Genomic DNA, 24184 nt, shown 5'->3' on the forward strand with positions numbered 1-24184 from the left:
TTAAAACCACTGGACAACCTTGAGCCAGTAAACTGATAGAAAACACATAATAACAAAGTTAATAAAAAATGTCTGTAATTGACGATCTGAATGATCTCCATATCCCGTAAGATTTATAGGTTTCCGCCACAGACATTTTCTTTGTGGGATCAATGGTCTTCTTGCCTCAGTAGGTTACGATTAGGCTAATTTGCAAAGCAGAAATGTTCCATTTGAGGTTTTTCCATGGCTGAGTGAAAGACTGCTTTGTTGTACTCTATGCGTCCGTGTCCATAATAAGTTCATCCAAGTATGAAGGAAGGCCTGGGACACCCAGAACATCTCACAGCTCTGGTGACAATATACCTGTCACAGCTTTTAGTGGGCTGTGCAGTAAGTCTAAAGCTTGCCACCAAGGATCTGCAGCTGCTGTTGTTCAGGTCGTCTGATTCCCCACCACAGTTTGTTTACCAGCCAATAAAAAAATCTGTGCCATATCATGGCCTAGTCCCTTAACCGGTTTGCATATAAATAGATTTGACACACTTTGTCTCAGGATGCTTGTCTATGTTAACAACATATAGTAGCAAATAATAGAAAGGGGAAAAGACAGTGTTGTGACATAACATAAAATACCCTCACACCTCCAACCTTAGTCATAAGCATTGAAGGTGGGCTCTTTAAGCAAGATGGAGTCAGTAAAGCCTGATGGGGTTATGACAAAGTAAGATCTTTCCAACGTGTGCCCCCCGCACACACACACACTCTACAGACACTGCAGTCGATGTGGACTGAGAGTAGCCAGCTGTCGACATACTGAATAGAGACAGTTGATGAGCTTTAAACTTCCCCAGTCAAATGAGCAAGACAAATCAGTTTGACACGCTTCATAAATGTCCAAACCTCTGCCCTCCTCATGTGCATACACGCACCCAGCCAGACAACCACAGTGGACAGATGAGGGGGTTAAGGCAGAGATCATTAAAATGAGTTTCCTCCACCCAGCCAGTTATACTCATTACGAAAGAAGAAAAACTTCAAGAAGTTTCTGTGGAAACTCAGAGCAGGTGGTCGATCATCCCACTTCTTCTGCTGCTTTTTACTCCTCCAACTTCTCTGTATTCATCTGCTTTGTTTGAAAGAAATATTTATGGTTAAACATTGGAAAAACTGACATCTAATAGAGACAAAATCTAAAAATGTCTTGTTGAGCAGATAGCTAGTAGGAAGGTGCTGCGTGTGTGTTTATTTTTACTATGTCGACCACGCTGTTCCACAATCATACAGGGAATGATCTGTAGTAAAAGCAACCAACATACCAGTTTTCACTGACAAAAAACAACAACAACAGAGTAAAAAGCAGCAACTATGTATTTCTTCCTTGATATATGCTGCCTTCAAATGGTGTTGCGTTTTACCTTGTGCAGGAGTGAACTTCCATTCGCAACCTATAACGGGCACATTTTGATAAGGTCCAAGTTCATGAGTTGCCATGTCCACAACTTCCCAGATCATGACCTCAAGCTGAATCATTTGAAGGTAGCAATACCAACGAAAAGCAGTGGACTGTTTTGACCCCTAGAATTATTCAAATTGAATTATTTTGGGAAATTAACTTCAAATGGGTGACAGATCACAGAAATAAACAGTGTATCACAAGCACAGCAACTGCAGATACAACAAGGGCTAGCAGAATGGCTTGGAAACCTAGCACCATTGTTATTGGAAATGAATCTGCAGATAATCTGTTACCCAAAATAAAGTCAAATGTCCATCAGTGCTTTCTTAAACCTAAACTTACATTTTTAAATAGCTCATTCAAAATTACAGGACGACTAAACACAAAGAGAGGCAACAAAAATATAGGAACAACAAGCAAGACAAGTTAAAAAAGTATCAAGGTCATTATAGAATAGAATAGAATAGAATAGAATAGAATAGAATAGAATAGAATAGAATAGAATAGAATAGAATTCTGGGTAATGGTGCACAGCAGCAGCACTCTGACAGTTTCCAGAGGTTACATCTCTAAGCAGGACCACACACTGCTGTTGAGGATAATTTACTGATGTCTCCACTTTGTCATAAGCAGCACCTCAGCAGTGTAGTGATGGCCAGGATGAGAGAAATGGCTTCTGACATGAGTGGATCTGATGGTCAAGACACACTCTTTTTATAAGTAGTATACTTAACACTATTATGTGGTCTAAGGAACACTGGCTGGGATATTATTTGTTCCGAATCTGCAGATGAGGTGTCACGCTGAGGTTTCAAAGGCCACTTTAAGACTGGATAATAAGCACAGCAAACATACTTCCTGTGTGTTCTATGGTGGATTTGCAGCCCAGGTCCTGAACAGATCGCTTAATAGGGAGAAGAAGGCAAAGCATGCGGGTGAAAAATGCCACCAGATGTGTTAATATAATGTAGTGAACCTTAACAAGCTTCATTAGCGGCACTACTTCTTCCCACTGGCTGCATCTCCTTACCATCAGGCAACTGGGAACCACAATGGAGCCACAGTTTGAAATGCTGACATTTCAGTGAATAGCGACACAGCCCACACTGGCACAGTCATTATTGTGGCGCTAACGAGCTGGGAGGAGGAGAGGACGAAGTGGCAGCTCTGGAGCTTGGGAGGGGTAAAAGTGAACACAAGTATGTGCTTGTGTCATGACTGCAAGTGATTCTAGCAGTGACTATCAATATCTGGTATAATGTGAAGATAATTGGCACTGTGCTGTTTAGTTCTTCTCTTTGTACAAGTTCTCAGAGAGACAGAGGAGAGTGGAAGCATAAAAACATGATTGGAATTTGTGACTCATTTTCTTTTTCTCACCAGCCTACAATACCACCCACCCACTGAGAGCACAGGAGCACACACTCACACACAAGCATCAGCTTCACATTCCCACAATAAGGGCGCTCTCGATGTGCTACCGCTGCGGCTCTGCAGAGCTTCTTCTGATGCCTGCCACGCTGCGTACCGTGGCGCGTCTTCCATTTCATCGCCACCTCTCACACAGAGGAGCGCTTCCGAAAAAGGCTGAGTCACATGCCGAACTGTAACTCCCCGCTGCAATGAACCCACGCTGCAGGCTCCATCGCTATGCATTGAGACACGCAGAAACACCACAGGAAACTGGAGCACACATAATAAAGGAGCTATTAGTGCGCCGATGAATGAGCCTGCATAATGAATACATTCGCTATGAATGTCGGATACTCAGCTGATTCCCATTTCCTGGAAGAATTCCCTTGTGCAGCTTTTTTCCTACTAACCCATTGATGAAATCTCCCACAAAAATCCCTCGCCTCCATTTATAGTTGTTCACTGGTTGCTCTGCTACGTTTTATTTTTTTATTTTTTATAATGGGTCTTTGTCAGCAGGCTGGCTTCAGATTGTTGGAAGCCATGCTTATGCTTAAGAGGAGGCTGCACCATAGTCAAATGTCCTGACACGGCCATCAAGCCTTCAATCACACGTTTAAAAGCAATGTATTCAATTCCATTATACACAAATTGGCGACCAAACTGTTATACAAGTTCCATAGATTTAATGTTTAAAGGGTATTTCCAGATTATTTCAGCCAGATTCATCTCCCATTAATATGGTTATTATAGAAGTGAGGGTTGTACTAACTTGGTACTCTCCTCTCACACAGCTAATTTCAGATTTTACTTTTGGTCAGACTTCAAAACCAACCTTTCAAGTTTCTGGAGAAGCTGCTGGGAGACTTGTTTCTTCAAAGTGGTACAGTAAAGTCAGTCTTGAGACTATTTCTAATATTAACAATGTGTTTAAAGTGCATGTCAAACTTTTTAACTGCACCACCAGCTCTAAACGTCAGTCTGAGCTCACCATAAACATCCTGCACTTTTCTTAATAGAATTTTGGTTTCCTTTCTCTCACTCTTTGAGATGATACGGATGTTGGGAGTCTTTTGGGATGTAACTTTTCAGCACTACTATGTTATTTAGTAAGTCGCAGGGTATCAATAAACACATGACAAAAATATTATCTTGTCCTGCCTGTTGTGCCAGAAACACGCAGAAACTTTCCTTAGGGGACACCTAGGTTGTCGAAGCAGACATTACAGTCTGGTGATGTAAAAGGTAAATGAGCCACAACTCAGCACTGCTTAGTTTGTCTTTAGGCAACCTCAGCAAAACATCTCATTATATCGTAGTTAAACCAGAAAAGCTGTTAAAAGAAATTAGAACACAACTCAAACCCATACCAGACGGAGAGTCAGAAGTACATCTGTGTTCCTTTCTAACGACAGTGACATACATGATGTATGCTTATATGAATGCTGATTTCTCATTCTCCTCATTATCCATGTGTGGTGATCTTTTTATAAAAACGTCACATAGTGGTCCAGCTGGGATCTGGGAGGCAGCAGACTCACGGATGCTTACCATTCATGTGTAATAGCATCAGTGCTGTCCTGCTCCACTCTAGCAGGGTCCCCTCGTGCTAACACTCGGATTAGGAAATAATTGGAACATCTTTCATCTGCTGCAAGTTTGACCAGGAAATATGTTGCATGGGATAAGGAAAAAACACACGAGGGGGAGGTTGAGTGCGAGCTAAGAAGGGACTGCTGTGTATAGTGGCTGCCCTCACATTAACTCCTCATTGAATGTAAGGGATTGACCATAAAGCTGCACTGTGGATTAAAGATGGTTGCAGCAGAAATGGACGTTTGGGTCATGAAGGAAAACTTAAGCTTTTAGCTGGTTGCGTCTGCTGCCCTGTGGGTCAAACTTGTAATAACAACTATGTTCTTCTCCAGTGAGAGAAGTACACATGTGACACTTATTATAGCTTCCTGTCCATGTATGAGGGCACTGCATGCATGCTGTAGAGTGTAGAACATCCAGTACATGCTAATGCACCACAGGTATGTGCATGTACTTGGGACAGCAGGTTAGCTTCTAGCAAACAGTGAATGTTGCATATGTGTGTGTACATGTGTGCCGAAAACCCACATCCATTTAAAGACAAGAGTAATCCTCCAGAATGAGCACGTTTTGCAGTCCAGCCATCTGCTGTTGGTAGGAGGTTATTCTCATATGCTGTTGTGTGTGTGCGTGTTTGAATAAACACGCCTTGCTTCATCCACAAGTGTTCTCCTGTGAGGTTATAAGTGAAAATGAGAATGTTTAAGAGTAGAGTGGAGTGTGAGGAGTCATACCTCTGGTTTTCAGCGTATCAGGACCTTTATTTCCTCCACATTGCTTTGTGTGCCGCCAAAACAGAGGCCCTGCAGGGACACAGAGACGATCAATTATTCATTGTCGCATTCAGTAAGAAGATGAATATAAACTGCACCATTCGCCGTCATTCATGCTTTCAGAAAATAGGTCTCGCAAAATCTCTCCCAGAATGCTTTAGAGTGGCACCAAGGGACCGTAAACCTCCGCTTCTATCAACTGATTTGACCTATTATCTCTGTGATAAAATCTGAAACATTGCGATAAGGAGAAGTTGAGAAGTTTTACCCCTGCCAGTACAACAGATGGATTTTAGGAATCTTTTTATTTACTGATGTAGGTGTGAATGAAACAATACTATTTCATGTAGGCCATTACTGACTGGTTTGACAAAAGTACTGTTCACTGCCATTTGGCCACAAACCTGATGCACAAGAGCATATTTTTAAATGGAGGCTGCACAGGCAACCAGGAAAAACTCATGTCTTCATTTTGCCAAAACACATTTTTAATAAAAAATGTCATTTCATTTTGCTTTCACATGGAGCTGATGTGCTCATTCTTGGAAACCAGAAGGTAAACTTATCAAACATGTCGACACAGTACATCATTAATTATACTCACCAAAAATCCAAATCGATTAGAAAAAACATTTTCTCTGCAAGCTGCAGAGCTGAAGGATGTAAGGACATTTCTGATGTTTTACATGGCGACTTTTATTTACAAGACAATTCTCCACCAGGCATGGATAAACTTTACAGTGGCTGCCAGCTCTCTGACTGACAGCAGAATTACACAGTGGAGTCATTGTGTGGCAGGAGGGCCGGGGTTAACTTCATGGAGCGCCTCCTTACTGCCCTTTATTTACAAAAGACACACTGTTACTGCTGCCAGATATGTTAGAACCCATTAGCTGCTGATTTGACTTTAAAGCTCTTAAAGCTCAGCCTAGCTAATCGAATTTAATCTGTCTCTGTGGCTTTGCTGATTGCTGGAGCAGAGCGTTAATGACACTGCAAGTACACGTGGGTCTTGCCGATGTGATGCAAGTATTTGTTCTGCAAGAGCAGACGCCCACGTGGAAAGCTACTGCCGCTGCTGCTGGTTTGTGTTTGTGGGGGTTTCTTTGTTTCCTGTTGTGTTGAATTAGACCCTACAAAGGCTGAAAGGTTTACTTCAAAGAGCTGCAGAAAATCAGTGACCGTTATCAAACCTACCTGAAAAATACTAATAATAAACTATTACACTACTAGTAAAATCTAAAATATGTAGACAGTTCATGTGTAGGCTATGCTGAATGTGACAATTAGAGAAGAAGCTGAAACTATCGGAGAGTGTAGGACTGCTGCAGCAGCCCCAGCTTGACCGTACACACACAAACAACCTACTATTTTTAAAAACTACTTTCTCATGTAACCCTCCCAGCGGAATGGCAGAAAAGTGGATGTATATAGAGGACAGTCTGAGCTGAGCCTCTGTCACTTAGCAGCAACTAAAAGAAGCAGACGATGAGACACTGAGGAAATGAGAGAGAGGCGAAAAGCAAAAGTAATGAGGACAACAGGATGAGAACTTGTTTGCTTCCTTCCAGTGTGGTTGTGGTATTGTGAATACAGCGCACACCTGTCAGCTCTCTTCTTCAGAATTCAAATCAGCCAATCAAACAGTAAAAACCAAAAGCAGCGCTGACATTTAGCGAGATGCGAGTAAATTACCAGCAGTATTGAAATGTTCAACCAGAAACAAAACCGATTTTTCAGCTGTAAGTTACAGGGTGTGTATTTTGTGTACATAAAAACAGCGAGTGTCCCAAAATAGTCCAGCTGACCTCAGTTTGTGAGTGAAACATGTGATTTAAGTCTTCTCTACCAGCAGAAAATTCTCATTTGACTGCCCCACATGTCGGCGCTCACTTTGTGGCCTCCTTCCGGTCCTCCCACTCTCTCCCCGGCCAAGACCGTCCTGGCAACAGGCCGTCATGATGACAGGCTCGCAGCAGGCTTTGCCGTGAGCGTGTGAGTCCCCAAGGAAAGAGAGTCTCCCCTTTCAACAGCAGCCCCCTCCAATAAAACATAATGGCAGTTGGGCTGTGGGGGTAAAATCCATCAGCTACACAGAGCATTCACATGACAGGCTGAGGCACAACAGGCTCAGTCATTCTGCTGCTGCTGCTCAGCCAGTGAGACAGATGAGATGAGGAGGCTACTGAAGTGTCAGGACACACAGCAGGATCCAGAAAGGAGCCGTAGGAATCAGCTGACTGTACTGTGAAGCCAGGGTTCAAGCACAAAAATCCGGTTTTGTTCGCATTTTTATTTTATAGTATAGCTCAGTATAACTGAACACACAGCACCTCCTTCTTGTGCGCTCACAGTTGTGTATTTTCAAATAAAATAATAATTTAAAAGTTCCTCCAGAACTACAGAGTAATTAACACACACACACACACACAACACACAGTTAATATAAGTTAAACGCTGTGTAAATGTAGGAGGAAGGGACCGTTTTCATTACTCTTATCAACATCTGAGCTGCTCAGAAAACTCTGCTCTCTCAGTGCATCTGATCCGGTGGTAACTCCAATAATATAAAATGAACAACTTTAAAAGGAATTTGATGCCTTGACACGTTCACTTTAACAGTGATGATAGTATGAACACACTGAACACTTATTTCTACACTCAACTGATTCACTTCTGTGATACTGTGGCAGCTGAAAGGGCAACACATTGTCAGATATTATATGTTTTTATTGTATTTTACTGAAAATATAGACTGCCTTAAAAAAAAAACAAAAAAAACAACTACAATTATCAAAAACTCTCACTCTCATTACTGGGAGTTCAGTGTCTTGTTCGAGTGCCACACTTCAGCATGTGGCCCGTTCCAGGGATCAAACTGCTCTGGCTCGTGGACCAGCCCCAGATCGCAGCACTGCCCCCACAGGCTTGTAGAGTAGGCACTAGGTATGAACGGGGCATCACTTTAACTGCCTCTCTTCTCACCCTGATGAGCCAAGACTGTTACTTTCAATAATAAACATAGCCATGATTTCTGCTGTCATTTTTCTCCAATTTGATTTCACTGAACATTTAAGTGACTGCCAGTCACAATCAATCAGGATTTTTTTCCAATTTGCAACATATTTCTTCCTCAAAGACGATGGTTCCCCACCATACTTCCAGTCTTTACTAATGCAGCGTTGGACAGTTCAGAACCCAATTTTAGTGGTTTCTGCGTCAACCTCCTTAGATGTGTTCTCTGTTTGATGCATGCCAATGTTTTGACCCCTCTTAAACAGAACAACATTTGTGTGTCTTCCAACATGGTTGTTTAACACATGAGAAGCAACTCATTGCATCAGTTGGGGTTAGATAACTTGTTGTCAGCCGAAACATAATCACCCATGCAGTATTTATCCAATAGGAGGCTCATACATATCGCCTCAGTTAAACCCAAGTGACAACTTTTTTTTGGCAAGGCAGTGTATACGTCCAATTAGAGCAAACAGTTCCCTCCTCATTTTCTTCACATTCTTCTGGTCATATCCTAGTTTTTTCCAAGTCACTTCCAGGTAGTAGTGCAGGAGGAGAGGAAGAGGGAAGCCTCACTGAGCAGGTAATGGACATGGATACTCCCTCACTGGCTCTCTGAAGAACACCGTCAGTAGTATTCTTTGGGGGCACTGATCCATTCAGAGGCACTTGTGCTGGGGCACGAACCCATGTCTCTGTGGTGGGGGGCAACTGCTTTCTCTGAATTGCACAGTATAACATAAAGCTCGCTGTGAGACATTTCTGGTTCAATTCAGGGCCTGTCTCTGAAGCACCTTGCCATTTCAATGAGAGCTGCATTTGCAAAGCTTACAGCTGTAGGGTACAGTCTTACATGGATTTACAGCAACTTTGCAGATGGTGTGGTGGTTCAGGAGTGATAATACATTCACTTGCTAGTGGTTTTTCTCAAACGCTGTCCTGCAGTTCATTGTTAATATATGACATGTTAGAATAGCCTGAATGTTTCATCATTCCCATGAGGCCTGGCAGATGTGCTTTGATTGACAGTTCACAACTGCCAGCTCTGGTTGAGAGGCTGACTGGTAGACACTGCTGAGGAGTGGATTAAACTGGACAATTATCCTCAGAGTACATTAGGTCTCCTGTAGTCAGTCAGCCCCGGCTGTCTGCATCTATACTGCATCAGGGAGGTGATTAAAGCATGACGGAGGGAGCAAAAATAAGGTTGTTTTTACAGATCAAGACTGAAAACTTCAGAAGAAGTGAACAGCTTTCGTGACTTCGCAGGAAGGCAGAATTAATATCTGCTCTTGTTTCCACAGACGCACTATGAACACAGAGCAAGGGAGACCTCTCCAAGATTGGTCTTAGGAGTGAATGATGTATTATCACATTCTAAAGTATAATAAACAATTTCCATGAAGTCTATGCAAAATCATTAAGCAATTAATAATGAAGATCCAAACTTGTATGTACAGTATATGCAATAGTAGTTTTCTGCAGAGCTTTAAATCGGCCAAAAAAAAGAGAAAAAAACTAACAAAATCAAATGATCCAAAAAGCAAGCTGGAACAAGAACCAATTGACTTGTAGGGTTTCTTAAAGACGTTTCATGAGCCTTTACTACTAAAGAACTACTCCAGAACTGAAGAAGTCCTTGTTTCAGCTGCCCTTGTATCGCCTTGCTTATTGGATACCCTGGACATACCATTTACGTATGCAATCTTGAAGACTTTTATTTTTTACGCTTTTACTTTTACTTTAAGTTCTTTATTTAAGTTCTGGGTCCAAGTTCAAATGAGCTAAGTGAGTAAAATTCCTTGTATGTGCACACATACTTGGCCAATAAAGCTGATTCAACCATGACTCATTGTGGACACATTTGAGACCTAATCCCTAAGACCCCGCCTGGAGATGGTCTTGGTCACTTGTGACACTATAACTTTCTAATGCGAACGCACAGTTTATCCTGGTCACACAGACAGACCTAATCAACCGATGTCTTCTTATGTAAGTTTGGTCTCATTCATTCAAAAACACACACAAAAAAGAAACAACATGCAACTATCATTTCACATATCACTATCACCAAAAAATAAATAAATGAATAAAATGAAAGCACTCTAAGAGCAGTAATGAGGCATTCATTATTAAAAAAAAAAAAAAAAAAGTCTTGTGATTCCATTAATAATAAATAAATCCAATCCAAGTTAAAATTTAACAAATGAAATGAAAAAATATGAGTAATCTGCATGCAATTAGCTCTTAAAAATGTACCTTCTCAAACAGGGAAGCGTATACAACAAACAGTGCTGTTTGTGGTTCTGATACAGTGATAGAAATCCTTAAGACACAGCAGCTGAGCCTCAAATGATGTTGGTGTTTATTTGCATCTACTGATTTCAGAAACTATCTGCCAAGTGTGAAAGTATGATTGGATCTTGAGTGCTGGCTCCAGATGCTATTTAACGACAGGTCTGATGACATAAATCACTGTCAGGGACAAATTGGGACGGCTCTAATATAAGCAGTAGGTCGTCGTTGTTATTATATATGTTGATAGTTAGCGGCTATTAAACACGTGCCAAAGCATCCTGACGATAAAGCCCTGTGACTCTGCCAACATAAATCCATCACTTGGAGACATCACTGACTATGATGGAGCCTGGTGGAGGCCTGGATTGGGCTTGCCAGCATGTTGCCACTGCCAGGCTGAGCAATCATTTCCTTTGTCAGCATCTTGCAGCTGCATCAGCAATGCAGAGAAATGACGCTGCACAGTCAAAAGGGAGCAGAGCGTAACACAGAGAGCAGACAGATCAGTGACTGTATACTGCAGTGGAAACTGTCTTTAATAGAACATCTCTGGGAGGAGTCTGAAACACAGTTACTATCTGAGATGAGATTAGACACGTAAACACTATTCAACTGTGGTCTGAGCGGTAATCTGTGAGCATGAAGCAAATCAGAATACCCATATTTAAGTTCATACAGAAGTTTAGCACCATAAAATCCACCGTTGCCCATAAAGTGGCAATAATTGTGTTTTCAGACACATTCGCCTTCTTATTCCTATTTATATGAAACACATTTTCAAAATCATTTCATGAGAAGAGGTAAAAAATTGTATTCCAGCTTCATACGCCACCGTGTAAAATAACTTCTTTGCAATGCAGATTTCCAGATGCAGCACAGACTAGCTTTGTTGGGATTGAATGTAGCCACTCACACACATGACATCAGAAGCAGCTGGAAAATTCACAGCGAGTTAATTATGTATGAGAAATCTCCAGGACATTAACATATTTACAGAAAGGACTTTCTTTGCAAACACATGGTAAACATTTCATTAATAAATAATAAGGCATAGTGAGATGTGTTGCGCGGCTCCCCTGTTGTTACGGCGGGGAAGAACAGCGCCCACGCGACTGCTGCTTGAGAATGGCAAAGAGCCTCATTTGAAGTTGTAGGCTTCACATGTCATAGACGGAACCCCATCCAAAATATCACCTGCTTCACTATGTGAAATACATTCAACACCACTTGGAAGATTTAGAACAAATCATACTATGCAACAAGAGAAAGACTTCACTATTAAATACATTCTCTATACGTAATGTGTCTGACTAGTTTGATTTATTTGTTGAACACACACTTGAATCCAGACTTTTCATTTTGTGCTTTAGTCAGTGATTTAAAGCATTAATGTTACATTTCACGTAACATGAACATTTGGTTAGTGAAGAATAACTAAACCGGAAGTTTTACAAAGTGTAGACGTTCCCTACCTCAAGTATTTTTTTAAAAATTGCAGCCCAGCGACTATTTAACTGGCCTTGCTGATACGTCGGTTGGTATTAGCTAATAATAGAATTACTGGTATCCATGGGCAGTGCAAAGCAGCTTTTTAAAGACGAGGTGCCTCACCCTGCTTAAAATAAGGAGTCCATCCACAAAGGTCAGAGGAAATTATTAAATCTTTCTAACGCTCAACGTTAGCTCTGCTCCAGCTGCCTCTTAACATCATTTCCTGGGGATTTATCATGCACACGTACTGATGAGTTACAAAATGTCTTTCTGTAATATTTAAATATCAATAAGATATTGACTCTGTTTCCACAATGTTGTGCAAGAAGCTTTTTTAGAGAGCAACATCCCAAATTCTGCCACATTTTTTGCTCCATTCTTTTAAAATAAGCTGCTGAAGACTTCTTCGTGTGAAAACCTGCACATTGTTGCTGCATTGCACATATTCACGCTACTCTCACTGGAAAGAAAAGTGTGCTGACAAGCGTTTTTTTATTTCAACACGCACCACAAGTCGGGTCTGCTTCATAGTACAGCCCAGTATGGTAGAAGTGTCGCTGCAGTATATTCAGGTTGTTTTCTCATTCTCCAGGTACATGCTGATGCCAGATCTATTTCTGCCCCACATGAAAATGTGCTGAGATGCAACAACTGATTCAGTTATTGATTAGTCTGATCACTGATTTGCCTTCATTTCTTGGAAAACAAAATGTAAGAATTAAAAGAATAATAATCCAGACATTTACCATCATATAAAAATCAGCAAATATTACAATTTTAGGGGAATGATTTTTTCTTTCCTTCAAAATGAATACAAATCAGCTACATGGAGATTTATAAACTCTGCACGTGAATTCTGTGTTGGCAAAGCAGAGGCAGCCTGGAAGAAGGGACCACATGGAATCAAAAGCCCCAGCATACTTTATTGGTAACAATCTGAAATCTGGGACAAAGTCTAAGAAAGCATAATGCATAGAGTCAGTTATCACTCTCAGCTGCTTTCAGCTGCCAGGGATCTCTGGCTAGCTACTTAATGTCCACATATGGCTAAAAGCTGTTACAAGAACTTACCACTGCCATTCCACTGCTCCAGCAGCAGTATAAACTTTAGGGTTGGGTGGTGACTGGCTAAATTAAAAGATTTCTGCTCGATTTACTCAGTGGTGAGGCTTTAAATATAGACCGAGGCGCTCCAGTGCACTGTTGAACTCCTGAATAAAGGCTAAATGGACTTGAAAGCTAAATGGAATTGGAGAGATTAAGAAAAAAGAGCGAGGCAGATTAAAAATAGAAAATGTTGAGCAGGATATGAGAGAAACCCTTGCTGGCTGGAGCTCTCTTGCCTTGCCTGTGCTCCAGATGCAAATGAGCAACTGTGATTCTTTTCAGAGGAAATTAAGCCACACAAGACGGCCACTGACTGACAGAGCTTCTCTGCCACTCTAGCAGGTGGAAGTGGAGCGCTGATATGGGATTGTGCGTGATGCAATCACAGTGATAGAATCTGTGTTCCCCGGCTCCTTGAAGCAAGACAAACTACTCCTGCTAATTGAATTCCTTTAAAAAAACAAAACAAACAAAAAAAACACCCTCAGACGGACATCTCACCAGGCCTGTTCTGACAAGCTTTCTTGCAAGTGTATCAGCTTTCACACATCATTTCCTCTTTTGAAATGACTGCAACAATGACCCAGTGGCATACAACTGCCTCATAAACATTGTTTTAACAAAGTCACTGAGTAAAAAAACATGGAGAAAAAGAGACAATCTACCCTCTAAAAGAACAGAAAAGTAGCAGTTGTGGAATTACAGACGCTCCGAGGAGATCATATGATCTGTAGCCCTTCTCTCACATGTCAACGTACGTCTCCGATGGCTCCGTCATAGCCTGTATTCATCCGTGGCTAAACATTTACTCATCTATAACAATAACTTCATTTGAGTCTTCAAGTACGTCACAGCTCAGCCCCCAAAGCAGGGAAAAAAGGGAGAGAGAGCGGGAGAGTGAAAAAGAGAAACATTTCATCCATCTCCGCTGGAAGAGTGACACAAAGGACAGCACTGTTGTGGTGTCTTTCTGACCTCTAAGGTTCTGGTGTGACGCTGAGAGCCGAGAAGTGGCTGACTGTACACCGAGTACCAAACGCATCAGCCAAGGCCATCTGACCCACCACAAACTCAACGTGCGACATTAACTCCTGAAGAGAACAGGGAGGCTTTCTCCAGCCCTCCATAATGACAGGGGGAAGGTGACTACAGACAACCGAAAGGCTGCTTTAAACTCTCTAAGCTGTTACACTACAAGCACTGGTCTACAAAGTTTATCAGGTGCATAAGTGCTGTGTTTAAATAACCAAATTTCCAGTTCAACTTGATTTAGATTTGAAAGATGGATTCTATAGTTCTTTTGGATGTGATTTACACGTCATTTCCTGCATCCTCTCGTGAGAAATCTCGCTGCGGTTTCATCCGACACAACAAAACTTGAGAGTACGTCAAAGTACAGTGAACGCTGATAGGGTAGTAGTATGAAGAGAAGAGCTGGAAAAACCAAACATAATCTGTGTGTCTATCTCTGAACTACAGATAGAATATATATATATCTACATATATATATCAGATTTGTGTATCTACTGTACACAAATCTGTATACAAATCTCATGAGCCAATGAAAACACTGGAAAGAATAAAACTGGGGGGAAAAAAAAGAAAATCAGTGGTTATCCCCAGCCCTAACATATGTAGCGTATCCATCAGTGGATGCACCTAAACCACCTGCAATATGTTAACACATCCGCAGACTGTATGCCTTAGTCATTCTAACATTATTCCTGTGCTGCTTTTACACAACAATGCCACCAAATATCACTTCCCTGTTTACTTTATTTTCAGTATGTACAATAGATACTGTATGTTTGTAGCCTATGTATGTACTGTGTATTCTTACTTCTTGACCCTTGACCTTTAACTGAGGGTCCACAGGTTTTAGCATCAGTGGATGGATCTGGCTTACAGAATACTCTATGTACACAGAAACCACGAGAAGCACATCTGTCAGAGCAGCAGAGCAACAGTGAGTGGTCTGTCTAGTCCACACTAGGGAGGTCCCGATCAGTATCAGGTTGATGCAGGTGTTTTTAAAATGATCTGTATCGGGCATCAGCCAAGCCTGATCTTTTGCAGTTATTAATTTAGGTCTAAACCAAAACCACGTCCATGTTGCGTCAAATCGTCTCACTTCTATTCCTTGCCAAGCATCAAAGCTGCCAAAAATGTAAGAAGATGAAGAGGAACCAAAATCACGTGACTAACCATGCCTGCTGTGTGGAAGAACTTTACTAATTTCAGCCGGAAACTTGTAAACTGTGCAACGTAGAAGTTTGGCGAGGTGGTAGTAAGAGATTATTAGAGGAAGAAAAAAATAGAATATGGATGTGTGGTTGAATTATACTGAAAAACTGCACAATGATGCATTTAAAAGACAAGGAAAGTTTCCTGGAGAGAGCATCAAGGAGAAGCGTGTCCTTAAGAGGACTATGGATTCAAAGCCAAGGTACAAACTATTGTCTCCATGCTACATTAGCTTTGACAGTCCTTTTTATTGGATTTAATACAGTTAACACATGTGTCCCGGTAGAGTAAGTACGACAGAAAGAAAAACCTTTTATGAAGGAAAGTTGGATTATTTTAAATTAGATGCTTTTCTTTCTTTTTTTGTTAAATAGGAATATGTTAGATTCTTTGTTAACTTTCAATGTATTTTATTCTATGTTTGTTCTCTGAGCTCACTTTCCTCGATATGACACTCAGTTTCTGTTTCTGTCTCCAAGCTGGCTAAACAAAAATGTAACCACAAATAACCACAAAGTCCTGAATAGCAATAAAAGGTTTGTTTACTGTTTACTAAACATGAATGAGACAGTCAAAGGCTGAAATGTTAACCTTGCAGTTTTAAAGTTTGCCAGCAATGAACAAGTAATTATGAAAACCATTTATTAAACAAACATGAATGGCTGCAAACCAAAACGTCTGAACACAGCATTTAGCGATGCTGCTCAACTATTAAGGTAAATTACCTCCAAAATATTTGTTTACAGTATGAAATTCTTCAGTGAAAGATTAGTGGTTACATAAAGTTTCAAAAGAATAAGGATTCAATTTTCATCATGAGTCCAGGCAGCTCTCACTGGCTCCTGCACAGAGCAGAGCAGAGCAGAGCAGAGCAGAGCAGAGCAGAGCAGAGCAGAGCCAGTCAGTGACCAAAAGGTTCACAGGGAGTCACCACGTGAGTACACACCACACCTGCACTTCCCAGAAGCTACTTACGTCTGTCTCCGGGGACCCTGAGAATAATGGGACCACACTACATCAGTAGAGTACAGTACACTCCGGGAGCATGAATCAAAGCTACATAAGTGGGAGGAATGATGGTCAGACTACATTCTGAGAGCAGGCGCTATCCAGTTGAGTGAAGTTTGAAGTGTGTCAGTACAGGTTTAAATCAGACCAAGGCTAGTCAGTGTGCTGGCATGATCACAAATAATACAGGGGCCATATCATCTGAATCCGTATTCAGATGTACACTAAAACACATGGATTAGTACACGTGTGCCACATTGTTTTCTTTAAACACTGGAAAACATGGAACTAATTTAAACGCACCCTATTTCACACCAAACACAAGAAAAACCGTAAACACAACTTTGTCATGGATCAGCCTGTGGTTTCTAACCCTGGGGTCTGAACCCACAAATACCCATAACATGGTTAATAGGATGAAACTGAGAAAACAAAAATGAGTTCTATACAATATGTATTTTTCTCATTAACATTTAAATAATAAAAATAAGGCTTCCTTCATTGATCCCACATGGGGAAGTCTCTTTGCATGTGACCCATCCCTTTGTACATACTCAAATAAACCTATGTCAATTAGCTAAACATCTTTGAAATGAATACTTGAGTCCAACAGAAAATCGGTCTGAGAGGCGAAAATCTCATCCTGACATGGCGTGGGAATTGTGCTCATTTACAGGTGTGTATCAAATCAATTCAGTCCACCACAGGTGGGATCCAGCCTGGTCCTTCCTTCACACGTCTAAAGGATAATTAAAGGAAACATGGCGCAGCTGATCAGAGCAAAGGGTTAGGTCCAAATACTTCTGAAAAACAACAACAAGTATATATAAATATATATAAATATATATATATATAAACCTATTTTGAATGAAACTGTCTATCAGAAGGATCTGGACTAGACTTTCTTCCAACTTCTGTCCCCTTCAAAATGCACTACTGAACACAAGACATTAACTTGAATACAGATTTTAATGCAAACCTGTACAAATTCCCAAAACAGTGTACGTTTTAACCTGTCACTACCAGGCAAAGCTGTCACAACGCAGTGAGGTTTTGTCTTGTGACTTCATGTTTTATTTTGATAACTAACTCCTTTCATTTCAGGTCACTTGCCCTTCCCTAGTGTGTCTCCTGTGTGCCTTCCCTGATTTCCGATTGTTTCCACCTGTTCCCCATTTCCCATATGCATGTATATATAGGCTGCATCTCCCTTAGTCCAGAGTCTTTCGTCTGTCATCATGAGATCATCCCAGTCATCCACTGTTCTTGATTTGTCACAGCCAAGTGCTAAGACTTGGTGCTAGCCTGTTTTTTCTCATACCTCGCTTTGAGAGGTTTTTGGTTTCCCTCCTTTGGAGCGGTTTTGTTTTGAGATTTTTTTTCAGTTACCTTTGTTTGCATTTTTCCTCTCTATGGTTTTTTTGCCTGCATCAGTGTTTTTAGCTATTTCAAAAAAAGTTGGCTTCATTCATATCCCTCTCTCTGCATTTGAGTTGTTTTTTTTTCTTTTAAAAGTCTAAATTGTAAAGTTATGGTGGGTTAGATACAACCACCCCATTCTGTGGAAGAGTTGGACTATGATCCTAATGTGTACATGAAAGAGTAAACTCACCATTCAACAGTATCACCTACATACACTATGTCCAAATACAGTCTGAGAGTACGATGACCATAAACAGAAAAGACTTAACTATAGGAATGAAAGGCTTAAAAGACTATGATACATTTTTAGCCCCAAGAAATCAAAAGAAGAAAAAAGGTGCTGTGCTAAAGATTGTCAACATGTTATCGGGCTGAAGCCTCAGTAAACTTCTGATAGCTGTCTTCACGCTTCATTTCCTCTCATGGTGACAGTAGAATTCTACACGCTTGGCACAGCACTCGACTCCCAGTAACAGCTCTCGAACAAGAAACATTCACCACGGGCTCCAGTGATTTTATCCACAAAAGGTTTGAAGAGGGGTGTGTACCTTCATTATTACACGAATAAGTACAATGATCTCTTGTAATGTAATGACTGAACGTTTCCGACAGAGCAGTTTAAAGTCAATCACTGTCCACATCTACTATGAAAAACATCAAGTGAGTACCTTCGTGATCATAGATGAGACAGAGAGAGCAACACATGTAGGGGAATGAGGTCACCAATATCAGTGACGGCCTTGTCTACTTAGGGTCATCATTTAGCCTCAGTCTCTGTCGTCATGGATACCTGTTTCTCCTGATTTGATTCAAGGCTTGATTCATGTCTGATCTGGTGTAGTCAAAGCCTTTCCAAATCACAGAGGAAGCTCTTCCTCAGACCCTTCTACCATGCCGATTATGTTTATAAGCACATGACATATTTACATGTTATAGATTATGCCCCTACAGATAAATTGAATGTTACCAAATGGTAAAGTCCTAAACTGGCGACTGAGCTGTCGCTCAACAAAGTTCAAACCTGTTTGTCGTCTGTACTCGTTTAACTGTGTGTGTTTAAGAGGTGCACCGTTAAAGTCTATTAACGGCTGAGTTTATTTCCCTCAGTGCTCTTCCGTATTTCATACTCTTGAAGCCCTGTCTAGAAGAGGGTACAAGACTTTTATCATTCCAGTTACATTTGGGTATACTTAAGGTTTAATCAAGAGGCTGACTTCAGGCCAAGTTATCAGAATATTCTCACCACAGTGAAGTAATCCACTAAAAAGCAAAAACCAGTCCATGACATGCAGACTAAAGTTCCCCAAGTTAATTACTGAGAATATTCCTCAGAAATACTTCTCTTCTACTGCATTAGATTTGCCATGTTACTGACTTCCTTGCCCCTGTGTGATAACATGGTAGATCAGGTGTCCTGCCAGCACAAAGTATCCATCTGTCAGTTAGTGACAGGGTAAAGTGTGATTAAGAACACGGTGCTTTGGCAGCATTTCATTACAGTGTAAAAGGAAGACAAGCTGTTTAAACGTGCAGGCTAAACGTGAAGGTCTTTAATCACTGTGCCTTGTCCTATTGTATGGCACCAAGAATAAAAAAGTAGCTCTTTACTCATAACTTATTCTGACAAGAGAAGCCAGGAGTCAGACGAGGACATCTGCAACACAAAACTTCACAGCCAAATGCCAGGTTAAACACATTTTTTCATAATTGTCTTGGATCAATGCCGACTTAAGGAACACATCAAATCATGAAATGATTGCGATGAGTATTCGTACAGAGCATCAAGGAAAAAAGAAAACAACTATATTTCATAAAGCACAGTGGGCCCTGAGCTTGGTTTCCAAGACTACTACCTCTGAACAGTTAGGGAACAGTTATGTCCTCAGATAAATGTACTGTGCTTCTATACGCTGCACATGCAGCACCTCAGCTCAGCGGGCCACAGCATCACAGGGTTGTAAAACAAGCAGCTTCTTCTTTTTGCTGCAGAAATCTTACATTCAGTGGAGTAAGTGAGCTGCATGCCAGCTGCTGGCCCCTTTGAAAGCCCAAAGAAGCTGGGCTTCTGAAAATAATAGTGCTTCAGTGAAACAAAGCTGGAGAAAATGACAACTCTACATTCACGTTGAGCTGCTTCCATTTTCAGCAGTTTCCCTCGAGAGCCACCTAAAACAAATTCATTACAAGTGGCAATCCTTGCTGTTTGTGGCACGCTGTAAACAGAGGCTGATTCATTAAGAAACACTTCTGGATGCATTGGCAGTGTGGGACACTGACATAGGAGAGAAAGAGTTTGGTAAGCTAATGGAAGTGGCGGGTGATATAATCAATTACACTAATTTTGCAAACACACACGTAACAAATGGCTGCGGTACAGACCTGACCAGGCTTTATGGGCTGAGGGAATAGATGGAGGGATGCCCATCATTGTTTAAAAGGGAAATAGAGGTGATGAGAGTATTTAACCACAATTACCGAAGGAAAGGAGGGAGACACTTGCCTTACATAAGGGGGAGAAGGGTTGGCACCACAGGAAGGTGGAAACGTCCTTAGCAGAGTGCATGCAAGCCCCGACTAAAACCACGAGACACTCAGCAAACAAACCCAATTTGTGGAGAAGACCGAGGACACCACATGGCTACATGTGTGAAGAAATGAAGTCAGCCTGGATAGATGGGAGTGTGTTGACATGATGCCAACACAATACACCTGCACCACACACCTGGTCCACAAAGTTAACGGAGCACCAGGACTCTCAGTGCTGCAACACTAACCGAACAGCGTGCCAAGCAAACAGAGCCACTGGATCATGTGAGGCTGTGTCCTTCATCTGACTCTACTGAGCATCAATGGATGAGATGCTGATGATGCCGGGAGAAAAAAGAGAGGGGGGGAGAGGCATGGTAAACAACCGAGCAGAGAGGGTCAGAAACAAATGCGTCAGGATGCTTAGAAAGCCAAAAAGCCTCCAATGTGAGGACAAACATACCTTCTAAGCCAATGTCTGTGGGTAACCTGCTCGTTTAATTAGCTTCGGGTGCTGTTTCTTCATTCCACTTACGCACACTACACATATGCTGCCGTAGCGCTATATATTTATATATTTCACTGGGCATTGCATTAAAACAGCCGACGCCTCACCAAGATAGCCATTCCGTCCAGAGGAGGTAGTCCGAAGTACGGCTAGATAAACATGCTAAGCACGTTTACGTTAAAGAAACGTCAATAATAGTGATAGGTCCAAAAATCAAAGTAATTCATTCGGCTGTGGAGACGGGAGCAAACTGAATGATGACAAAAATGGAAAGCGGTGCCACTTACCAGTGTTCAAGCGCACCTAACAATCCGCAGCACTATATTCCATAGCTGTTTATAATAATGAAATAATTAGTCAGTAATTAAGAGTGCGCTGATGTGGTGGCCCTGATGTCGCCGTGCTGCTCGACGTAACCGCTGCGTGTGATGGCGTTAGCAGAGCTCTGCAGGGCCACAATGGAACTGCTGCTGCCTTCATGAGCCGTCGGAAATTTCGACAGCAAGACACAACAAACAAGGGTCAACAAAGGCTAAACAGGAGACGAATGTGACCAAAAAGAAAGAAAAAATAAAAAATAAAAGAAAAAGCACAGTTCGCACTCTCTACAATAGCAGAGGTGTTCAGTGTTACGCTATAAGCATAGGGTACATCAAAGACAGGATGTTTATTTGTTCTATTGTTAGATCATTCACTTAAAGGTGGCCCATATTATTAACATTCTTTGTGACTTGCATTTATCTTGTTAAATATCATATTTGATATAGACTCCAAACAAGTGAAAGCAACTACCAAGTTAACAAAAAACTTTATTGCTTTTGTCTGACGCTTTCATTCATTTCCACACTTGAACGTCCAGACAATTCCAAATTCCGAGCGCACAGTGGGCCGGTTTTTTGACTGGCAGGTCTCTTTTCCAATCAGAGGAGAATAGAGGGTTGGCGTGGTGGTGGTGGTGGTGGTAGAATAACGAAAACAAAGTTCAGGATGATTTTTAGACGCAAACAATTCGTACGTTCTAGTCTTTCATTCGGTTATTTTTATTTTGATATGAGAGGCTTTATTACAATAACGCATGATTATAATGCTAATTCAGTAGAAATATAGTGTCAAGAAAGAGTTTGTGGTGGCAGCTTAATTTGTAAATGATGAAGTTTTCTCTATCATGTGGAGGTCGTCGATATATGGCTATATTGCAATCAACAATTTAACTTCTAATGAAGTGATAAACAGCTGGTTGAGCTGTAGCGTATTGTAGCGCTGGTTTCTATCTTACGTTAGGGCTCCATCTTTCGTCAAGATGCAGAACAGCATTCTGTTGCTGAAAGCGCTGTATTCGTCAGACATAACATATATTTCCGTAGATACATAAAAACCGGTGTAAGACGGTATAAATGGCAGTTCAGTTATTTTAGTTGCCTACATACTGGGAAATATATTAATATATTTACACACTTGTGAAGTCAGTAATTATTTAATGCACTAACAAGTTATATTTAATCATATCTTAATATTTAACGATATTACCAGAGCATGGTTGCTAACTCACACATGTACAGACATTTTTTTTTTCCATTGCAGCTATTTTCTCAAAGGAATTAATGAAGTCCATGCTGGCTGCGTTCCATTTAGGTGAGCTCAGTGGAAGAAGATGATTGATATTCAGTGCAGCGGCTCATCCTGCACACCACACAGGTGGCGGCGCTGTTCTGCCAGTGGCAGCTTTTTTTCAATAGTGCCGTACGTTTATTTAAAGGTGAAACTGCAGTCAGTGGTAAAACTGCATTATAAGCTGTTATACACGGTCTGTAATCTTTTGCTCTATGGTCCTGAGCAACGTCAAATCGGGCATGTACAGTAATCTCCCTCACAATACGATAATGTTAAGCTTCTAGTACTATCATTTGTCTGGTATGACTGTAGTGCAGAACTAATGTTAGCCTAGCGCTTATTCTTAGCCAGACCTGCTTACAAAAATACAGAGGGAAAACATGAAAACAAAACAAAACAAAAAAACATGTACTCAATAAATAAATAATTAATAGATAATAAAGTTAGATTTAATCTCAAGTAGTGTATTTATTCATGTTGGTAACAACAATTTTAATGATTAAAAAAAAAAAAACTGCACCTGTCTTATATGTCTATGTGACCTAGTCTGCACGTCGTGTAGACATCCAGAATTGGTCTTGGAACGACGCGTGCAATACGTCGATAAATGGGGTTTGTCGGCTGGGTTGTCATGTATGAAGGTTCACTGGAATATCAAGCTTGAAAAAGTAATACAGCAGAGCCACCTTTAATGCTACTACATGTCCCGTTCTCTTGCATATGCTTAAAGTCACAATACATGAGTGATTGCATAAAAAACACATCATCATATGCACCAAATATTAGAAATAGATGTCGACAATTATTAAATGTGACAGTGATGCTCAATTTTGTATCATTTTGTAATCATTTAGTTAATTGTCAATTTTATGAACCTTTATTAACCTGAGTTCATATGTTCATATGTAAACAGGATAAATACAGGCGTTCCTATCGTCAGCTAATTAAACATTTACTGGCATCACTTTCTGAGTTCATTTAACCAGGTGTTGCTTGTTGCATGAACTGAGTATTTCACAGGTCCTGTAACAGTGGTGTTAAACAGCCTTTGCTACCTCATCAAAATGTCTGCTGATTGAAGTGCCAGTTGCTGTCCCATGTCTGTAGGCCGGTTGGTCAGTGATGACAGCCACTCTGCGCTCTGCCATGTTCCCACAGCTCACAACCCACAGCTGTTCAACTCTGCCAGGATGGAGGAACACGCTGACCGTCACTCACATGCAAGAAGCCCTGACATCATGTTTTTCTTTCAAATCTGCTCACATTATTTCATCCTCGTCTCGTGTGTGCTCCTCTCTAAATATTTTACTCATTCCCAGATGTACCTGCTTCATAGATCTTTTTCACAGCATGAATGAACAATGTGAACGATGACTCCAGATGACAGTAGGACAGGTCTACAAATTGTGTGACTCATTAGTTACACCCACTATTCACATTCAAAAACTGGTAAAGCAAGTCGTACATGTTTTTAACAGCTTTCTAAATGAACTTAAGTTATAATAATTATTAAATCATTAAAATTTCTGACATTTGTGTAATGTTTTTTCATGAGCTTTCACTTATGGCAGTGTGTCCTTCCAGCAGCAGTCTTTTATTTTAGCAATCTCGAAATAAATATATCAGTCCACCACTCAGACAATTTCTCATCAAATGACAGACACATAAATTCTCCTAATAAACCTTTATTGTATATATATTTTGTAAAAATACACAGTATTAATGACCTGCATC

At 40.9% G+C, this 24184-nt stretch overlaps 1 protein-coding gene across 2 annotated transcripts in view; it reads right to left on the reverse strand.

Annotated features, from left to right (window-relative positions):
* Nucleotides 1–21292, reverse strand: part of fynb (FYN proto-oncogene, Src family tyrosine kinase b) — a 67472-nt gene extending 46180 nt beyond the window's left edge. For both annotated transcript variants that reach the window (XM_047573353.1, XM_047573352.1), the window contains exons 1-2: nt 21127–21292; nt 5182–5250 (exon numbers count right to left, since the gene is read on the reverse strand). The gene's annotated coding sequence lies outside the window, so the exon portion shown is untranslated. The remainder of the gene's footprint in view (nt 1–5181; nt 5251–21126) is intronic.
* Between the last annotated feature and the right edge of the window lie 2892 nt (nt 21293–24184).

The sequence above is a fragment of the Mugil cephalus genome, chromosome 21 (genome assembly GCF_022458985.1).
Source record: "Mugil cephalus isolate CIBA_MC_2020 chromosome 21, CIBA_Mcephalus_1.1, whole genome shotgun sequence".
Lineage (NCBI taxonomy): Eukaryota > Metazoa > Chordata > Actinopteri > Mugiliformes > Mugilidae > Mugil > Mugil cephalus.